Raw genomic sequence first — 21,307 nt, forward strand, 5'->3', positions numbered from 1 at the left:
TAACTGCCGACTTGCTCACCAAACCCCTTTGGAAGAACCTGACCGACAGACTGCCCGAAAAGGGCTACTGCAGTATGAGCTGTATTCACCTCACCATTGCTTGGGTCGTCAAAGTGCACCGAGACGACCCGAGCATCTAGGCTGAGTCTACGAGGACGTTTTTTATATTGTTTGATTGATTCGTCTCTGCGCCGCCTGCCAGAGTGCTAGCAGCTATGGATGAGTCAACATTGCCACATCGATGGGTGTGCGTGTAGGATTCTGCGTCATTGTGCAAGATATGCCGTGCTGTTGCATGCTGTACTGTGTGCATTTCTTTCTCATCGTGCATTGAACTGGACATGCCTTTCCCCCTTCCTAGGTTGGGGGAATGTGATCTTTGACTTTTTCCCATTGATGGGGCACAGAGGAAGAATATGATACCTATGGACTGTCCTGGCTTCAATTGTTTCTTCATGCAGGGAATCTTGGTTCGGCCAGGATTTGAAACGCGAGCGCCGAGACGCTCAAGTCTGCTTCTTTCTTTCTTGTGTGTGACGCCACTATGAACGTGTAAATACTGTGTAGAAATGTTTTATTACCAGCTAATGCTCATATACTCATCTTTCCTTGAGATTAGGATAACCTCAGTAGAGACCAAGCTGCTAAAAGTCGTACCAGTTATGAACATGGTGGGATGTCGCGACACTTCGTTCCTAACAGTTTTAAACGAGGTAGTGTCAGTCAGCGCCACCAGTAGCTCTGGCAGCGACGGGAGTTCGGTTTGGACTGTCGAGGTGGATCAATGTGTTTTTAGCGCTCCTGATCGACTGCGCAGATAAGTTGTTTTGCAAGTTATGAGCTTGTCTTTATAATTATAAGGCAGCAGTTAAACTCCCTGAAGCACTTATTTTATTTTATGGGTTTTTCGGGGGTAAGTCACCAGGTATTCATTAGTTTGTGCGTGTGTGTTTGATTCTTTTGTTTTTATGTTGTTGTTTTTGTCACTTCGTGAGGAAGTGCACGTACATTGAACACGCAAATGTTTGTAGTAAAGCTGAGATTTTTTCTCTTTCGTTGGGCAGGGCTCGAACTTTGTAATTATTGAGTGAGACAAGTCATGGGGACAATTGGTGTCGAAAAAACATGGTTAAAAAGACTGTAAAGTGTTCAGGATGTGGGGTTGGTTTCAAAGTGAACCCAACTGTAGAAGCAGAAGGAAAAGAGGTTGACGCGAAGTGTAGGCAATGTGTGGTCGAGAGAAAATGGAGAAAATGATGGTTACCCAGAGTGACCTGCTGATGAGAATCACCGAGTTCGAGACTGCGTTGGTGACAGAGCAAGAGAAAACGAGGGCTATGGGTGGAAGGCTGAAGTTCGCCGAGGAAGCAGTAGCCAAGGGGAACAGAGGAGCGGCCTACGGAGAGAACAGTAGGGAACCGGCAACCAGAACGGCGAAGAAAGAGCAAGCAAGTTTGTAAAAACAGATTCAGCCGTTTCAATTGTCGCAAAGCCCAGCTTCAGCGAAGTAGTGGTGGGGCAGGGAGGGGAAAAAGCAGCCGGCGTCACAGGTGCCAGTAACCCGCAGGTGCAGGACGCCCCAGCCTAAAAGTCACAGCATGTGATAGTGGCCGGTGACTCGAATTTAAACCGATGCACAGAAGCCAACAAAGAAAGGGTAAGAGGTGACAAGAGGGTTGCAGTAGGGGCTTTCCCAGAACACAAGCTGGAAGCAGTCATGAGGAAAGCGAGTGCAAAACTCAAAACTACAGCTGATAGACGAAACCTCGTGATAATTTCGGGCGGTTCAAACGATGTCTTAAAAAGATACAGCAGGACTAGCAACCACACTGGCGAAAGGCGTCGATGACACGTGCGCCACTTCTACTCAGGTACAGGTAGCGATATGCACGATACCGGAGGTACCGTTGCATGATAGCAACCTGCAAAGAGCGGTTGCCAACGCAAACCAAGAGATATGGTGGATGAGCCGAGAGAAGGGCTTTGAGGTGGTGCATAAGTGGGGTGGTTTTGAACGAGATAAAATTCACTTCAATGGGCAGCTAGGTCATGAGGTGGGTTGGCGACTTGCAGGAGGCGCAGTAGCTTTCTTGGGGGGCAAGCGGGCCCTTCTGGGCGCAGGATAGCCAGTAACGAAGAAAACAACCAGGGAGGCTCTTTGGCATGTGGCTGGACAGATTCAATTCCAAAGTGGCACCGGTACCTAAGACAGGTAGAGTCCAGGGCAGAAATAGATGTAGCCACGAGCGCCGAACCAATTTAGACAGGGTATATTAACATGCAGGGTAGTAGGAACAGGCTGAAGTGGGAAGAGATAGAACAACAGCTTAGGAAGGAGAGGCCGATGGTATACGGTTGTGTATAAACAGATCTCAGGGACATGGAACAACCTCATAACAATGAGGACTACGCGTGGGAATATTGTAATAGAACAGAAGGCAGCAGAAAGGAGGGTGGTATTGGGGCAATCATTCATAAAAGTAGAGATTGGCAAAGGGTGTGTAGCGCCATCATCACCATCATCATTTCTCAAAGACCTCGCCGCGCCTCTCGCGCAGCTGATGCTAGCTAGAGCTGCGCGAGGATTAGAACAAGCTAGCACACTTGGTGTGTCGGACGTGGAAAGCCGCGCGGCTCCGCTTCAGGCGTGGAATAAAGTGGCGAGAGAACGACACGACCACGTTGGCTGCCGTCCCGTCTTCATCTCTCGCTACAGGTCAACCAGGAGTGCAAGGAACATTTATGGCTAAAAGGAAAGTGGCAGGGCAAATGACACTCCTTGGTTTCGTGTACTTATGAACAGGAGCAAAGGTTCGAGAGGACAACCAGGCAATGGTTGAGCGTATATCAAATGACATTCAGGAGTTAGAGGGAGAGTGCAAGATAAATATACTAGGAGATATGAATTCGCACATAGAATATATAGATGGGTATACCGACCCGACAGGCAAAATGATCATGGATATGTGTGAAAGGCTTGATTTGATTATTTGCAACAGTACCGAGAAGTGTGAAGGGCAAATAACATGGGAGGTAGGAAGGCTGCAGTCGACGATAGATTACGCACTGATGTCACATAGGATGTATGATAAGCTCAGGGGAATGCACATACATGAAGTTGGCTCCAGAAGTCTGGGTAGTTATCACACACGTATCAAGCTAAGTTTTGGAAGAGCAGTGAAAGTAAGAAGGAGACAAGATGAGTAACTACAGAAAAAAATTTATTCAGAAAGGCAAATTGACATAGCCGCTAAACAAATTGACAAAGTAATCACTCAGGATAACAAAACAGTGTGGACATACACGCATTTAATTAGACTGTTTGAGCTAGAGCTTGCTTTAGCTGAAACAAGTCATCCCGGAAAAGGAGACACAAACCCAAAGGTTGGTGGGATGAGGAAGTTAGGAGGGCCATAGCACAACGTCAGGAAGCCTCTACGGAACACAGACAACAGACATGTAAGCAGCGGGGTGAACCGACCTATGCTGCTGAAAGAAAATGAGAAAATTTTCTAAGCTGTAGAGCTGATATATCCCTTCTGATCAATGAAAAAAATAGAAGAAAGGGAGCTCAGTGGCTGGCAGAAGTACATAAAAAGATAGAAAGGCAGCTGCGAAATTTTGGAACCATACAAACTCCCTAAGAAATGAGACCAGCCCAAAGCAGAGGTTTATAACTACGCCTCAAGGTGCTAGGCTAGAAGGGGACGAAGCTATTGATTATAGAAGAACAAGGGTGACAGAAAAATTTCCACAATGAAGTGCTTTATGCACCACAATAGACAAGGATGAATCAAATGACACAATGGCTCCATTTTCACAACAAGAGTGGGAAAGGGTTGAGAAAAGGTTTCCTAGTGGCACATCAATAGGGCCAGATGGCATTCCAATCAGGCTAATAAAACATTAGGTCCGACGTCTAAGGAGGCTTTGAGAGAGGCAGTGAGCAAAATATTAATCAAATGAGAAGTTCCCGATGAATGAAAACTTAGCAGGATGAGCATGATCTCTAAAGGAAAGGGGGACAAAGCTGACATAAACAACTACCATCCTATAACAGTGACATCAGTGGTCTACAGGTTGGCGATGCAGATTGTAAAGGAAAGACTGCAGGCATGGGTAGAGGATGAGAGGGTGCTGGGGGAACTGCACAATGGGTTTCAGAAACAGAGGAGATTGGAAGACAATCTGTTCTCACTGACGCAGAGCATCGAAATAGCAGAACAGGAACACGGGCCCCTGTGGATAGCATTTTTGAATATCAAAGGAGCGTACTATGACGTGGTTCAAAAGAAATTGTGGGGAATACTGCACACACTAGGCGTGGAAGATGTAGTCACTAATTTTTTAAAGGATATGTATAAATGTAACAAGGTAATTATAAAGTGGGAACAACAGGTATGCAAGCCTGCATAGGTAAAAGGTGGGCTTAGACAGGTGTGTCCCCTGCCACCCTTATTATTTATGATGCACCTACAAGGATTAGAGGCCAAATTAGAGGGAAGCGGACTGGGCTTCAACCACTTTTTCCTCAAACATGGAAAGCTCATTAAACAGGAACTACCAGCATTGATGTACGCTGTTGATATAGTGCTAATGGCCGACAACATGGAAGATTTTCAGAGTATGGCAGACATCTGCGGTAATGAGGGAGATAGGTTAGATTTCAGATTCAGTAAGAAAAATCAGCAGTCAGGATTTTTAATGACAATGAAGGTAGTGAGCTTAGAATACAGGAGGTCACGCTAGAAATAACAGATAACTACAAATATATGGGCGTATGGATAAGCAATGGGGCCGAGTAGCAAAGGGAACACGAAATATACGTGTCGACTAAAGGTAACAGGAATGCAGCGGTAATGAAAAAGAGGGCACTGTGGAATTACAATAGGTATAATGTTGTGAGAGGAATATGGAGAGAGGTCATGGTTCCTGGTCTGACGTTCGGCAATGTGGTCTTGTGCATGAGATGAGAAGTTAAAGCAAGATTAGAAATTAAGCAACGTGGAATAGGTAGGCTTGCTTTAGGAGCTCACGGGAAAACACCAAATCTGGGAGTACAAGGTGATATGGGATGAACATCATTTGAGAGCAGGGAAGCTAGCAGCCAGATAAAATTCGAGAAGCGATTGAGAGAAATGGGGGAGGATCATTGGGCTAGGAACGTGTTCACCTACTTGTACATGAAGAATGTCGATACAAAATGGAGAAAGCGAAGAAGAAAATTGGCTGATAAATACTTGCAAAACAGCAGGAGGCCAAACCAAAAAGAATTATCAGTTAAGAAAAAGGTGAAGGAAGCTGAGACCAATATGTGGAAAATTGGCATGATTAAGAAGTCCGCACTAGAAACTTTGAAGCAGAGAATTGCCAAGGAAAGGATCTATGATAATACTCGGGGTAGTTCTCTACTGTTTGAGGCCAGGACGGGATATGGCGAACCAAGACATATCGGGCCAAATACGAAGGGGTAGACACAGTATGCAGTGCGTGTGGAGAGGAAGAAGAAACTGCCGAATACTTGATGATGTTCTGTAGAGGGCTCCACCCTATAGTTCAGAATGATGGCACAGAGTTTTTCAAAGCACTGTGATTTAGCGACAGGAAGGGCACAATAGACTTTAAGCAGGTGGAATTAACTAGGAGGTTATCTGATTGGTGGCTAAAGCCAAGGCACGAGTGAAAATTATACCTTTCACTGCAAAGTAGGAATCCTCAACCTCAATATTTAGGGAAAAAGATCTTGTTTTTTGTTCATTTTGTATTAGGGACCTTCAGATCGGGTGGCGCTAGCCGCCACCCGATCTATAGAGTAGAGCCATATCCATCCATCCATCCATCCATCCATCCATCCATCCATCCATCCATTCATCCATCCATCCATCCATCCATCCATCCATCCATCCATCCATCCATCCATCCATCCATCCATCCATCCATCCATCCATCCATCCATCCATTCATCCATTCATCCATTCATCCAACTCTCTTGTTAAGCCTGTTTAGCGTCATGTACTAGGCGATGTTATAACGAGCTGGTAGCTGACCATGGAAAGCCGCCTTGGTAGCTCTGTTCGTTGAGCTACCAAGCTACCGAGACTCGTTATTCGAAGGTCACAAGTTTGGTCCCTGCGCAAGGTAAGCTATCTTTTCATCCACTTTTGTATCTCTATAAGTACATTGCAATTACTTCTTATTTGTTTTTATTTTTATTTTTACGTTCTGCAGCGTCAGTTAGACTGTTGCAGGAGTGAAAAAGAAAACAAGAAAAACTCAACAATCATGAGCAAGCTTCCAAAAATTCTCGAAGTGTTAGCAAATTAACACTTCCGGGCAGCATAATCTAGGCTTTTAAAGTTGAATAGGAGAAGCTGTATTTCAACTTGTCCATGTGAGTGGAAAAAGTTTAGATGTTAAGGGCATGGTCTCTCCTTGTAGACAAAGGTCTGGAAACTTTGACATATGTTTACAGACTGCTTAAGCGAAAGAATTGATTAAGTTGTGCCAAATTTTCAGGCATTCAACAAGGCGACGCTTGGCAAGTAGTGAGACCTTGCTGCGAAAAAAATTTTGTTGAAGAAAAATGCCTGTTTTATATCCTGCACATAGAGCGCACGGCTCTTTTTTTGAACAGATTGAAGTCTGTTGATGTCACAGTTTGGTGGTGGTTTCAAACCACACTACCATGTTCAAGAATGGGGCGAATAAGAGTTTTGTAGGTAAGCAGTTTTGTTTCCTGAGGAGCAAGGCGGAGAGAACGATGAAAGTAACCTAAACTCTAAAGGGTTTTTTGCATGTGAGACCACTACGTTTAGAACATGATAAATTATGTGTCATAAGAATATCAATATACTTATATTCAGAGACCCACACTGACTAACATTGTTAAAACCATAGTCAAAAGTCAGAAGGCATGAACGTCTGGTAAATGACATAAAGACTGTCTTGAAGAAGTTAATATTCATTTTCCAAGATTGGGACCAGCTACGAAAAATCAGAGAATGAATCGTTGAGAATGGCATGATCGACTGGCAATTTAACAGCATGATAGAGCACGCAGTCATCTGTGAACAAGCGCATTTTCACAGAAGTGTGCAAAGGGAGGTCATTGATGTAAAGTAGGAATAACAGGGGTCCTAACACAGAACCCTGGGGAAATCCTTATGAAACCAACATCGAAGGTGTGTCAATTGAATTGAAGCACACATATTGCAAATGCTGCATAAGAACGTTGGATATCCAGCCAACGAATGAGGCATTCTTCAGTATGACGAACAATTTGTCCAATAGTATTGAATGACATCAGTGTCAAAGGCCTTGGCAAAATCAATGAATATGGTTTCAACCGGGTCACCTATGCCTAAAGAGCTGCTGGTGTCATTCATCAGTGAATTCTGTCAGTTGAGTAATGGTGCTGAAACAACGTCTTAAGCCGTGCTGGAGAGGGCTCAAAATATTGTTCGTTTCAATGAATTCTATGATATGTTTGAAAGTAATATGTTCTACCATTTTACAAGAACCTGCTGTTAAAAAGATGGGTCTATGATTGCTTAATAATTGAACATCGCCTTATTCAAATAAGAGAAAAATTGAAACAATTTTCACAAGTATAGAAGTGTCGCTAATAAAAGAAATTTCTCAAAAGTTAACGTAAGATATCTGCTACACAAAGAGCGTATCTAACAAGAAAAGCTGCATGCTTGCCATCGAGACTGCATGCTTTTTTGGTGTGTAAGTTCAAAACGAGATTCAGTACGTCCTCAAGTGACACTGACACACCGTCCATTCGAGGATCAAATTCAGAATAAAAAGCAGGAATGTCCGAGTTGTCAGTCGTAAAGACTGAGCAGAAGTATGTGTTTAACGCTTAAGTGATTATCTCTTGATCAGAAACTGCAACATTGTTAATTATCATTGTGTGCGATGAAAAGCCAGATGGTAAGATAGCCTTCCAGAATTTATGGAGATTTGTTCTCAATAGTATCGGTAGGGTAACCATACAATAATGTTTTTAACAGCCTCCATTTTAGCCGATAGTTCCTTTTAGCGCCAACGAACTGTTGACGCTTTGATGGGTCACCAGAGTGCGTTGATTTACGTAGTCTGGCTACACGACGTGACAAATGTAAAATATTCCTATCATCCGCAGTAGGTAAGTTCAATTTTTTTTTTGTTTTCGGGGGAATAATACGATTAATACGCTGACTGATAAGGCTTTCGAAAAAAAATAGATAATGTAAGACATCACTGGTAGTGCTTGTAGTAACATTGCCTATCTTGGCACGATTGTCTGTCGGACGTATTCATTATTGCTACATGTTGGCCACACAAGTCTTGTGCAATTTTTGAGAGTGGCCTCGCACAGGCACACGGGTTCACTGATTGTGTTTGTTGCTTCAGCAGCTTCAGCATGATCAATGGCGTGGTAAACACGTGTTAACAGCAGATAGAAAGATTAGATAAGGACGAGACAGTAGTTCTGTCCTGATTTTTATATGCGCTGGTAACACTTTTTTTTTGAGAAATCTCCACCAGCTTGGCCAAGCATCAACGCTCTGAACGGCATTGCATTGGAAGTTGGGGCACGATTCAGCTGAAAGTGGGTAGCTGCTGTTCGGGACGCTCTCATAACGTGAAACTGGCACAACTGTATTGACGATGCAGACGAAAAGCGTTATGTATCGCACTAATTTCAATGAAGTTTTTGTTCATAGCTAAGCCACCAGTGCTTCTAGAACAAGGGCTTTTCTTCACGAATGGGTCGAGAATTCCGTTGACGTGGTGATACTGCTGAGAAGCAACACGAGCAATCACTTAGCTTTTCCAGTCCCATCGTGTACAACAAATATGAAAAGTGGCATCTTTAACTTGCTTGTTCTTAATGATGCATCAAGACACAACACGTTAAATTTACCTAGTATAAATGGTTTGTGTTTTTTGTTGTCCTGTCGGAATTGATATTTTGAGCGCAACAAGCGAATGACTCTTTATTCTCTTTGTAATCATCATCACCTGTACATCTTCTTCATCTAAAATTATCATCACCAGCGTGATTTAGCTCAAGCCTGGCCGAATAAACCGGTTCCTCAGAAGTGCTGGACTGTGCTTTTCGTTCCCTCAAGTCCTCTCGCCCGTTCTCGCTGGAGCTCTGCTCGGGTCGTCGCATACAACAACCTGCCATGGCGGCCCAAGAAAACCCTGGCCCATCCAACGTCGCCGTCTTACTGCAGCCACTGCCACCCGCTCCGCCCAACAACACTCGCCTGCGTGATCCACCTGTGTTTTCCGGTCTCCGAGGCGATGATGTTGAAGTCTGGATCAAGAACTACGACCTCGTCAGCGATTTGAACAGGTGGGACAATCCACAGAAGTTGCGCAGCGTCCCATTTTACTTGTCCGATGTTGCGAAAACTTGGTTCTGGAACCACCACCCGGATCTTCCCAACTGGGACACTTTCGAGCAGCAAATTCGTCAGACATTTGGTGCCCCTGCAGTTCACACTGAGGCAGCAAAGAAGAAACTTGCTCAACGCACGCAGCTGCCGGGTGAACCTTACACCTCTTATGTTGAGGATGTCCTTGCACTGCGCAAGCGCGTTAACACCGGCATGTCTCAGAACGACCAAATACGCCACATTATTAAAGGCATTAACACCGTCGCCTTTAACGCCCTCGCCACGCAAAATGCTGCCACCACCCAGGACGTGATAACCATCTGTCAGCGACTTGACGAGCTTCAGTCTCTTCGCCTTTGCTACGATGCCACCGACGTTCGTTTGCCTGCACCCCTCGACTTGCGTGCGCTTATTCGCGACATCGTTCGGGAAGAGCTGCACGGGCGCTGCTCTTCCTGTGCTGCGGAAGTTACTTTACCCTCTGAAAAAGATAGCTTGCGAGACCTGATTAAACAAGAGATCGCCTCCGCATCGCGTGCGACGTGTTCCAACAGTCCCTGCGTGCGCCAGACACGCACGTACGCCGAAGTTGCCGCGCTCTCTGCCGCACCCACCGTTTCTGTGCCTACAACAGCATACCATACGCCTGTGGCTTCGTTATCACCGCCAGTGCGTGCACCACTTTACTACGCACCTCAGCGCCCACCTCGACCAATCTGTTGCTACTGCGGCTATCGAGGACATATCGCTCGGTTTTGTCGAAGGCACCAACAAGACGAGCAACGCGGCTACGCTTCCGAAGAACATCGAAGCTTCCGTCCGACCAAGAACTACTTACGGCCACCCTCCCAATCGTCCTATTACCGTTCACCGTCACCTACTTACCATACGGACATGCCTGGGAATTCCCGTACGTCTCGCCGCAAGTCGCCTTCGCCAGGTCGCCGTTCAGTGTCGCCTCTACGGCCCGCCTCCCATTCCACGAACGCCCACGCGGAAAACTCCCCAATGCAGTTTTAGGAGGGAAACTGCCTCCCTTGGACAGCTAACAATTCCTCCAGAGTGGCCATCGAATTTGATAGTAGTGTTTGTAGAAGGTGTACGTGTTGAGGCTCTTGTAGACACTGGCGCTGCCGTTTCGATTATTCGTGCTGATTTTTGTTCCCGCCTTCGAAAAGTCACCACACCTTATGGCGGCCCACCTCTACGTACGGCGACCAACGCTCTCATTCGTCCACTTGCACAGTGTACCGTTCGTGTCTGCATAAAGGCATTCGTCATCACATTGTTTTCGCGGTATTTCGTGAGTGCACCCACGCTCTCATTCTTGGGTGGGATTTCTTGTCTTCTGCGTCCGCTTTCATATGTCCTCACCGCCTCCTGCATCTAAATGCCACTGACTCTTCTCCGCTTGAACAAGATGGACGCATCCGCCTTGTCACCAAGTCAGATTATGTACTTCGGCCATACATCGAAGAAATTATAAGTGTTAATTGCACCGACATTGTGGATGGCGACGTACTAATTCTCCCTTACGGTCATACCCTACGTAGGGGCATTGTGATCACACCGGGGCTTATTCGCTTCTTCGATGGGTGTACGTACCTAACCGCCATAAATCAAACGCCCGAGTGTGTACTGCTTCCCTGTTGCTCAACAGTATCTTGCGCGGTCGACAGTAAGCCTGTTGCGATTGTTACTCATCCGAACAACAACCAAAACGATGTTCCGAAGTCGCAATCATTGCCATTCAATGCCTCTGCCACACCTGTGTCCGCAACAATAAGCAATGACTTAACACCTGATCAAACTGAAGATTTGCTCGCCCTGTTAAATAGACACCGTTCTCTATTTGACGTTAACTCACCCGCCCTCAGCATGACTACCACCGCTACTCACAGCATCCAGACTGACGTCTCTCGTATTGTACATCGGCGTCCATATCGCGTGTCTCAGGCAGAACGCAAGATCATCGAGGAAAACGTCTCAGACATGCTACGACTCAACATCATACGTCCTTCCTCGAGTCCCTGGTCATCCCCAGTTGTTCTCGTTCAAAAGAAAGATGGGACAGTGCGTTTCTGCGTCGATTACCGTGCGCTAAACAAAATAACGCGCAAGGATGTTTATCCCCTTCCTCGGATCGACGATGAACTGGATTCATTACAGGGCACAGAGTGTTTTTTTAGCCTCGACCTTAGGTCAGCCTACTGGCAGATACCAATGTTGGAGTCTGATAAAGAGAAGACCGCCTTTTCAACGCCAGATGGGTTGTACGAGTTCAATGTGATGCCTTTTGGACTCTGTAATGCGCCCGCCACCTTCGAACGCATGATAGACGGCGTATTGCGTGGTTTGAAATGGAAAACATGTCTGTGCTATCTCGATGACATAGTAGCGTTTTCATCCACGTTCTCGCAGCATCTACAACGTCTTGACGAAGTCCTCACATGCCTTGCAAAAGCCGGTCTACAGCTTAACACCAAGAAATGTAGCTTTGCTAGCAAGACAATCAAGGTTCTCGGCCACCTTGTCAGTAAAGAAGGAATTCGGCCCGACCCCGAGAAGCTTGCCGCTGTCCTCGATTTTCCTCGTCCACTACGTCAAAAGGACCTGCGCAGCTTTCTTGGGTGATCTATTACTTCCGGCGCTTCATACGTGGTTTCGCGGAACTTGCGTCTCCGCTCCGTCAACTCCTCTTAAAGGACGTCCCCTTCATTTGGTCCGAAGACTGCGAAAGCGCTTTCACAGCATTGAAGCAAGCCCTCACGTCGGATCCGGTGCTGTGCCACTTTGATTCCACCGCACCCACCATCCTTCACCCCGACGCAAGTAGTCATGGTCTTGGTGCGGTACTCTTGCAGCGTGGCAAAAACTCACGTGAACGCGTCATTGCTTACGCAAGTCGTACTCTTACCGCTCCAGAAAAGAACTACACTATCACCGAGCAGGAGTGCCTTGCTGTTGTTTGTGCAGTGCAAATATTCCGACCATACCTTCACGGCCGTCATTTTACCGTCGTGACCGACCACAACGCCCTATGCTGGCTTTCATCGCTGAAAAACTTATCGGGTCGCCTTGGTCGCTGGGCGCTTCGCTTGCAGGAGTATGATTTCGATGTCGCCTACAGATCTGGGAAGAAGCATCAAGATGCTGATGCTCTATCGCGCTGTCTTTTGCCCAGCGGAAGCAATTCACCATCTATTCTCCAAAACAACAGCACCTCTCCAATCGCAGCGCAAACTTCATCACCTGCCACACTATCCGTCCTTGTTTCACAACAACGTGTCGACCCATACTGCCGCACCATTATTGACCGCTTGACCGGCTCTACTACTCCTCCAAACGCCAGACTCCGTCGACAACTTAACCAATTTAAGCTTGTCGGTGATGCTTTATGTCGCTACATATACCACATCGATGGCAACAAGTGGGTACCCGTCATCCCACGTTCTCTGCAACGTGAAGTTCTGGAAGCCTTTCACGATGATCCAACCGCTGCTCATCTAGGCTACCACAAGACTTACGACAAAATACGAAGTCGTTGTTTTTGGCCTGGCCTCTCTTCAGCCGTTGCTAAGTTCGTCGCCTCATGTGTCCATTGCCAACGGCAAAAACGACCGACAACTGCTCCGGCTGGCTTAATGCAACCTCTTCCTTGTCCCGCCTTACCTTTTGAAGTCGTTGGAATCGACTTGTATGGCCCTCTTCCTATATCATACAATGGGAATCGCTGGATTGTCACGGCAGTCGACCACCTTACCCGCTACGCAGAAACAGCTTCTATACCATCTGGGACTGCCACGGAGATCGCCGATTTCTTTCTTCTCCACATCTTTTTGCGTCATGGAGCTCCACGCATTCTCCTCAGTAATCGTGGCAAAGTCTTCCTATCTTCCATTGTCGAGCAAGTTTTGCGTGCCTCGAACGCTGTTCACAAGACCACTTCTAGCTACCACCCGCAGGCCAACGGATTGACTGAACGGTTTCATCGGACCCTATCGGACATAATCGCCATGTACATTCACCCCAACCACACGAACTGGAATGCAATTCTACCCTTCGTGACATTCGCCTATAATACGGCTGCTCAACGCACTACCGGCTTTTCTCCAATTTTTCTCGTGCATGGTCGCTCGCCGAGTTTCGCTCTGGTTGTCTCTTTCCTTTCGGCCCCTGCACCTTCGACGGCTCCTTTCTCTGAAGACTTCCTATCTCGTCTCGCACACTGCCGTCAGCAGGCCCGTGTTAACACCGGCCTCTCTCAAGACACTCGAAAATCTCGCTACCACTCTTCTCGCCATGTTGTGAGTTTTTCCCCTGGTGACGAAGTTCTTCTATGGACTCCACTACGCGTCCCCGGCCTATGCGACAAATTCATCAGTCGCTTCATTGAGCCATACACGGTGGTCGAACAAACATCTCCTGTCAATTACCGCGTTTCTCCTCTTAGCGCTAGTCCTGATTATCGTTTCCGAGGAAGAGAGATAGTGCACGTATCTCGTTTAAAGCCTTATGCGCGACGCGTTCCATAATACTGTCAAGCGACCAGGCGGCCGCTTTCACCGCGCGGGGGAATTAGTGTGAGCGCGACAAGCGAATGACACTTTATTCTCTTTAAGATCATCATCACCTGTACATCTTCTTCATCTAAAAATATCATCACCATCGTGGTTTAGCTCGAGCCTGGCCGAATAAACCGGTTCCTCACAATATTCATATTAGTATAAGATGTCTGCTTCAAAAGTATTCACCCTTATTTTTTTCTTCTACAAAATTGTTTTGAACAAACGCATTTGCATCAGCTGACCATGAACCTTCGTGCACATGCGGGAATTTTTCTGCGCCTGTCAATAGCGTAAGTCACTGCAACGCAGCATTTGAGTGAGGTAGGGTGCAGAGCTTTTCTCGGTTTTTCATTGCAAAGAAAATGACGGAGCAGCTGGCGAAGCTCTACTGCATCAAATTTTGATAGAAACTGGGCATCAACCAAGTAGAAACCATTAAGACGATCAACACAGCTTTCGTGGACAATATCAGCCGCACATAAATTAAGGAGTAGTACAACCAGTTTAAACACGGCCGCATATCAGCAGAGAGCGAGCCATGCTCCGGTAAACCAGCGACATGCCAAAATGGCCAGAGGACTGCTGAAGACAACGCTATGGTGATCCGGAACCATTGTGTCGCTATCCTGGAAATTTCGGATGAGGCTGGCATCATCACTTTCTGTGCACATTTCATTACACCGAAGATTCAGCCAAGAGAGTTGCAGCGAAATTCGTGAGAAAACTGCTCTTGCAAAATCAACTTCGTGTTGAAGTCTTTAGGGACATGCTGGATTTCACATGCAGTGACTTTAACTTCACGAACACCACTATGGCAACGAGCCTCGGGTGTACGGGTAGGACCTGGAAACCAAATCAAAGATCAATGAAAGCCCACCGAGTGCGCAGCAATGTCAAAGTGGCGCTGAGTGCTTTATTTGGCTCCTGCGGTGTGGTACACCACAAGTGCACATCACAGGGTCAAGCAATCTCAAAGAGGACTACAGGGATGTCCTCTGTAGTCTACGTGATTGTGCGCAGCGCAAAAGAACTTAGTTGTGGCCAAGAGCAAACTGGCGCAATGCAGCTTCGCATTCCTCACATCTGGTCCAGACTTTTTCGGAGAAAAAATGAAGTTATCTAGTTCAACAGGCTCCTTACTCTCCTACTATGGCCCCTGGGACATCTGGCTGATTTTCAATCTCAAGAGGACACTGAAAGGAGAGCGATATCAGACAAAAGAGGACGTTATGACTGCAACGACAGCTGAGCTAGACAACCTTCCGAAAGAGGTCTTTTCAGAATACTTTTAGCAATGGCAGCATCCTGAGAGATGATAGTGTAAACGCAATAGGAATACTTTGAGGTGGGTTAGGGTTCCAACAGTTCAACTATGCATTGTTGTTTTCTTCAACCAACGGTCGGATACTTGTCTGATGAACATCGTACTGTACAGCCTTATTGGGTGTTTCGCATATGTTGCGACTATAGAAACAGTTTTATATTGGGGCCACAACGAAAGACATGGTGAGGTCTTAACGAGCTCTGCCCCTAAAAAAGACCAGATCCGCTACCATGCATTAGCGATTCACTCGATTTACTACAGCATGCAGGGTATTTCTCGTCGGTGGATGTAAGAAGCGGATATTGGCCGGCAGAAGGCGATGAAGTAGGTCGAGAAATAATAAAAATTCGTAACACTTGATGCGCTTCATGCATTTGAAATACTTCTTTTTTGTGCTCAACATTGGGAGCGTTTTAGTGGCTAATAAACATCGTTCTGCCAAGCCTGAAGTGGTAGACGAGTTAAATGCATTTGGAAGACGACATGGTGTTTTCTGCGACATTTTACAGCTACATGAAACGACTGCCTGCAGTAATTCAAGCTTCACATCTTGACGGAAATATTTCCCTTTGACTACGAAGAACTCTTTTTCTTAGAGCAGCAAATATTCGCTACTTGACCTTGAAAAATTACCTACCATTGCAAATTTTTCAGTGCCACCAGACAAAGCACTACAACTTTTTCAATCGCATTAAGTCTTAGTTTCACCACTGAACCAACCTCACAAAAAAGGAATTTCTTTCCCGACACAATTTACGTCACCGGACTGCGAATGTTGACCGACAGGCGCAGCGAGAGATAAATACCACTCGCACACCTCGGCATCATCCCTTGGCAGCAGCGGCAACAACAAAACACAAGGCACCAAGTTTTCTACATGTCGCATCTGCAGGTGCGAAACTCTTACTTGTAATACGATTTTTGTATTTACTAAAACAGCTGCTGCTGATGCCATCTTTCAAAGTGGCACTTGCGTAATTATGAACCTTGACATTGTTAAAGAACTCAAGGATGTCCAGATTGCATTAAAACAAATGACATATCACCTCATAAGACAGATATCAGAACTTTTATTATTTACATAAAATTAATTGAAATAATGCAATTGAGTATACAGAAGGAGGTCTCAGACTCAGAGACTGAATAGTTGGGCTAAGAATTATCGCGATAGTATTTGAGAGATACCTCTCAAAAATGTATTTGTATCGCAGCAGTGAAATACTATTACAATATATTGTCTGTATCGCTGAACTATTCAGGACACGGGTACTTCGTGAATTGCTTTCGGAAGTGAGCTGAAACGTGTTTACAATGAAAAAAAACTTTTTTTCCACTGTGATCTTGGCAGTTAATGGCGAGATACGCACTCAGCATTTTTACATTTCTTCGGAGAACGAAACTGACTCCTACCTTCTTGAAAGCGACCTAGACGCTTTACTACCCGCATCCTATTGTGCACCTTTAGGAAGAACTGGAATGTGTTTGAATGATCACTGGCTTGGGAATTGCCAGCAACCTTATACTAGCATTTAGATTTCCAGCAGTGACATTTTAATTGTCAGGAGCATTGTATACTGCACAACAGGCGCCAACCAACAGCGTCGTTTTTAAAATGTCTTCCTTTATACCAATTGAACAAGCAGTGTTTTTCGCTTTTTTTTCTTTTTTTTGCGTCAGCCATGTGAAAAACCGGAGCTTATCGCACACGTCACAAACCACCCAAAGAAATTGGTGTGTGGTGCCGCATGCCATTGTTGATAGTTCTTTCTCCAAAGCACTTCTGGAATGTGCCAGTGTCGCCACATGGCGATTGGAAGTGTGTCTTTTCACGTTTCCTTTACCATCACTTGTTTCGTTTGTTCTTGTTTCTGGTTTTTCAATGTTACTTGGAAAGAGTAAACCTTGAACTGGAAGTAAACGTTCGTGTTTAATGTATATGTGTTCCCCTCTCGCTTCGTACTGGGCCACTTTAGAAAAACTGGAAACCAACTTGTCTGAACCACTAGTCTACTAAGTAGAAGACCGTTGAAGTAAGCGCTGCCATTACAGCGCCAGCAAAAAATTCAGGAGGCTTAGATTTTTTTTAGTCAGAGGCACATGCTGACCGTTGTGAATAAAATTATACTTTTACTCAGTTCATATGTTTATGACTTCAGCACATTGTTTGAACTATACTACTCAAAGCCAATAGTGTTGCAGCCAAGTATCCCGACTTCGGCAGACAATGCGTATGATTCTTGCTATCATACACAATAGCTTTTTTATTGCAACTGATATCACTATATATGTCATTACTAACAATTGTATGCAGTGTAAGCCTCTTCTGTAACGCCCTAATGACACTCAGAGAGCGGTGATAAAATAAATATTGGTTTAATGCAAGCCTCAATGCGCTGCGCATTTCGCTGTTATGCTGCACATAACAAATTTAGGTACAGAGTGTGGCTACATTCGACACAGAGAAAAATATTTCAGTAGCTGTGTTTCAGTAGCTGTAACCGCTGACATTAGTTTTACACAGCATACCCCAGTGTTTGTGATTAATAATTTGTGCACTGAGCTGCAAAAAAGTTTTGAGCCTCACTATTGCCCCGACAAAAATCGAGGGATGGCGATTCGCTTGGAAAAGCACGGTAAAATAATTGCAAAGAAATCTACATCTTCGCCAGCACAACGCATTAGCAATGCGCATGACCTTGGTAAACTAAGGACTACCCGACGAATTTGGTAGCCGTTCTTTTTTGATAAAGATGGGTGCAGATTATTTCAATGCTTGTTATTTCACTGCTTTCACTCCTTGTTTCCTGCGCATGAAGTATGACAAGAGCTTGGGATTTATACATGTACACGCTCAATCAGCAAGGAATAAAGGGCATATTGTCACCGGGTCATGACGTGGATGAAGGGAGCATGCTGCAGGTTGAACAATAAACTGTTTATTTGGATCGAACTTGTGGTCACGTAAAAGTAAAGCTAGATTACAGTGAGGCACTGCACTGGTATTGGCAAGCGGAGCGTCGGCCATCGATTAACTGAAAAGGGGCAAAGCGTGTCAGCATTCATACCTTTTCCAACGAATATTTTAGCGTTTTCGCTAGCAGTGACGTGGGTTCTCGAGAAATCTTTACTGTTCACGAAGTGGGCGTAATCTTAACAAAACGATTCACTCCAGCCTCGAAGCCTCTCGAACAGCGTAGGCGTGGTTCACGCTCAACGTAGTGTAACAGGATGATATATTAACTTGAGGAAAGGAACGCCACAATATCAATGGCCTTTTAACGTGATAACGTTAGAGAGCTCGTGTCGCAGAAAACCCGCCGCCGCCGTCGGCTCCCTTGGTTTGGGGCGAAAAATCGTCTGTGCGTCTGTGACCGAAAAATAGTTACCGAGATGGGCACAGGAGAACGCTACATGTCCACGCGTGCACGCGTGATCACACTGAGAAGCCGCGCATTCGAAAAAAAAAAGTGCTTAAGGCCACGAGGCGCGGTAGTTCTTTGCCCTGTCACCCCTCCCTGCTTAGCTTCCAGCGCTTTCGGCGCGGCGAGAGAGGAGATATTGCAATCGCAGCAAGCCACAAACCTTTGCAACTCCACTCGCATTAGACAGATTTTTAAATTTTTTGCGGCATTGAATTCGTAAGACAATAAGCCCTTCTAGTGAACTCATTCCATGGTTACCTATGAAAGGCGTTTCAGGGACCCTTTAACGCGTTTCATTTAACAGGTATCACGACGAAAACAAGCCCTTTCGGCGATAAAAGCGCGCACTGGTCCAATCTACAGTGGGCGTGTTTGTGTGCGTGTGTATGTAACACAATATATAAATAAGTATGCACTTAGTGGTTGAAGGGTGCACTGGGGGCTGGATTCTGCCATCGTGTTCAACTCTTAAAGGCGAATCTTAAGCGTTCCTCAATTTTTGCCGCACTTGGTCTTGAGCCACATTTAGCCATTATCACAGAAACGTGGTACAAAGACACCATTGATGTTCCTAGTTTTCCTGGCTACACGAGCTTTTTTTATGTTCCAAGATCTAAATTGGGAGTAGGTAGCTTGCTGATGGCCAAAAATGAAGTTGACATTCGCATATCTGCAACTTGCTCATGTCTGACATGTGATTATAAAATCGTGAGCATTTGTTTCTCAAGTTTTGCGTGCTCTGTTTTTTAACTATTACGAAGAAAAAGTGTGCCTAATTTATTCTTATTTCCTGATAACTTCCTGGGATGCAATAATGAAAGTGAATGCAAGCTTGTTTTCGCAGGTGACTCCAACATATGTTTAAACAAGGCTTCAGCGCAGCGACCACAATGCTACAGGATTTTAGAAATAAATGGGTTTCAAGATATTGCAAAACTTCCTAGACGTATTCATAAAAACGCACTCACTTGATGTATTCGTAACTAAATGAAAAAAAGGCATGCTGTGTCTTGTGTGATAACTGCGCCAAGTAGCGCCCATCTGTTGATACTTTTTGTGACAAGTAGTTGTTCTGTTGATATACGCAGTACACATGTTTTAAAACCATCGGCGATGCAAGTTCAGGTACTCTAGCTACGTATCTTAAAGAACTAATTATGATCGATTGGTCAGATGCTATATGTGTAAAATGCCTTCGCGAAGCTTACGAATTGCTCGTAAACAAATGCAAAAGTGCTTATGATAGGTCATTTTTTTTGAAAACACGTGAACATTCTAGTCTATGGAACTATTACACGACATCGCAAACGAGGAGCCATCGTATACAAACGGTAGAGACGACGAATGCGATCGCTTTTGTTGTTGTCTCGCCATCTTGGCTGCAGCTGCCCCCGATTCTCCTGTATTTTTTGTAATTTTTTTTCATTCATATCCTCACCTCTATGACACTTGGTGGTGGTTCCAGGTACAACACAATTAAGGGAGCTCTGCAGCCACCGAAGTTTCATTTTTTTCTACCTTAGCAAACCAGTGACCCATTCCCGCCGAGGCGACGAAAACAGTTGTACTTCTTCAAATAAAAGATCCTGAAACGTTCTTCGTGAGTAATACATTCGACATAGAAGAAAGAATAATGTTGGTCAACATTCTGTTCCACTTGAAAGGAACAGCAAAAGCGTGGTAGAACCACAATGAAGAAAATGGAAGCGGGGATGTGTGCAAAGAAATGATGCGCGAATTTTTCGGCAAGTCTGCGGGTATAAGGGCAGGGGCGAAGAAGGAGTTGGCATTTATTGCGCAAATTTCAACCAAATCCTACGTGAGCTTGCGTTCTGGATGTGCTCACCCTTTGCCGAGATTCAGACACCGCCAGCAAAGAAACCAACAGTGTGGCACACACACAAAAAGGCGCCGCAGATCACGCGTCAGCCTTCCGATATGGAAAAAACTGCAATACAGGGGAGGCCATAATGAAAGTGCCAGCGTTTCAAGGCCACAAAGAGCCGATGTATTGCCCAGCTTTTCACCTCACTTCGGCACTAGTAACAACATGGTCACTGCTACGTTGAAACACAGTTGCAACACAGTATACACACAGTGAACAATACAGGCACCGCTAACTGCTGACCACGCAACTAACATTATCAGACGTAAACCTGAAGCTCTGTCTCGTGCGTCCACGTGCTTCCATACCTATGGCGGAGATAGTGCCCTCAGATGGTGCCACTGGTGCGATTGTGTGGCAAGAGCTTTCCAATGCTGGACTGGCCTCCGAGTGCACTACAACTACCTTTAAACTAATTGACCACCATCGATCCCCTTTTACGTGTGACCAAGGTCAGAATCTACCAGTGGCCTTCGCAATCCAGCAGAGTAGAGGCCTGCTGACGATCTTCCAATTTGCTTCAACTGCCGCTGTATCGGACACGTGTTACACCATTTTGAAACCCGTTGGCAGTGGTACCGATCATCATACTCTTACGCTTACGGAGTCAGTGACTTCTGTATAAACGCAATTACAGGGGAACAACCTCAGGCAAGAATCACAATGGATGATTGGCACGCTCGCGTGCCTGTCAGCTGATTCTGTCCTTCATC

At 45.5% G+C, this 21,307-nt stretch overlaps 1 protein-coding gene across 1 annotated transcript in view; it reads right to left on the reverse strand.

Moving 5' to 3' along the window:
- The window catches only part of LOC142765206 (uncharacterized), a 1,282,698-nt gene that overhangs the window by 777,343 nt on the left and 484,048 nt on the right, over positions 1–21,307 (reverse strand). The gene's annotated exons all lie outside the window — the stretch shown is intronic.

The sequence above is a fragment of the Rhipicephalus microplus genome, chromosome 6, assembly GCF_043290135.1.
Source record: "Rhipicephalus microplus isolate Deutch F79 chromosome 6, USDA_Rmic, whole genome shotgun sequence".
Taxonomy (NCBI): Eukaryota; Metazoa; Arthropoda; class Arachnida; order Ixodida; family Ixodidae; genus Rhipicephalus; species Rhipicephalus microplus.